The sequence below is a fragment of the Castor canadensis genome, chromosome 3, assembly GCF_047511655.1.
Source record: "Castor canadensis chromosome 3, mCasCan1.hap1v2, whole genome shotgun sequence".
In the NCBI taxonomy this organism is placed as follows: Eukaryota; Metazoa; Chordata; class Mammalia; order Rodentia; family Castoridae; genus Castor; species Castor canadensis.
The window spans coordinates 60,184,074-60,185,137 of NC_133388.1; the positions used below are offsets into that span (position 1 = coordinate 60,184,074).

Below are 1,064 nucleotides of genomic sequence, written 5' to 3' on the forward strand. Positions count from 1 at the left end.
GGCAGCATGGATCACGTGGTCCAGTGAGTGCCCTTCAAGTTGGAGTCCCTGAGTACAAACCCTAGTATACCAAAAAAAATTAAAATAAGCCAGGGGTCAGTGACTCACACCTATAATTCTAACTACTTAGAGGCAGAGATCAGGAGGATCATGGTTCGAAACCAGCCCGGGGAAATAGATCATGAGATCCTATCTCAAAAAAACCCATCACACTTTTTTTGAGCCTTGGCCTCAGACCCTGAAGTCGCCATGCTGTTAATGCCCAAGAAGAACATGATTGCCATTTATGAACTCCTTTTTAAGGAAGGAGTGTTGGTAGCCAAGAAGGATGTCCCCATGCTCAAGCAACCCAGAGCTTCATGTCATTGAAAGCCATGCAGTCTCTCAAGTCTTGAGGCTGTGTGAAAGAAAAGTTTGCTTGGAGGCATTTTTATTGGTACCTTACTAACAAGGGTATCCAGTATTTCTGTGATTACCTCCACCTGTGTCCAGAGAGCGTGCCTGCCACCCTGCAGTGCAGCTGTCCAGAGACAGGCAGGCCTCAGCCCAAAGGTCTGGTGGGTGAATGACCTGCAAGTCTCACAAGAGGGAAAGCCTACAGGACTGGAGTGCTGTGCCCCCTGGTGCTGATAAGCAAGCTGAGGCTGGGACTGGGTCAGCAACTGAATTCCAGTTTAGAAGTGGAATTGGTCATGGACGTAGTCACCCACTTCAATAAAATTGGAGGGGATTGTGTTAAATAAACTTGTAACCATAAAAAAAAAATCATGAAAAGGGCTGGTGGAGTGGCTCAGGGTATAGGACCTGAGTTCAAACCCCAGTCCTGATAGATAAATAAATAAATAATATAATAAAATATCACCTCTAGCCTGTTAGTGGCCTTTCCAAAAAGACAAAAGATAAATGTTGGCAAAGATGTGGAGAAAAGGAAACCCTTGTGTGTTGGGTCTCCTTCCCTACCCTTTACCAGGTCCTTCCTTTCCTATAAAACCTCCAATCTGTAAGTGGCAGTGGGCTCTAACTCTCTTGCTGGAGACCCCCTCCATAGGTTTCTTCTCCTGAAT

The 1,064-nt window shown here is 45.7% G+C and overlaps 1 pseudogene; it reads left to right on the forward strand.

Moving 5' to 3' along the window:
• The first annotated feature begins 249 nt into the window (after positions 1-249).
• On the forward strand, positions 250-718 carry LOC109697834 (small ribosomal subunit protein eS10-like; annotated as a pseudogene).
• The last annotated feature ends 346 nt before the right edge of the window (positions 719-1,064 follow it).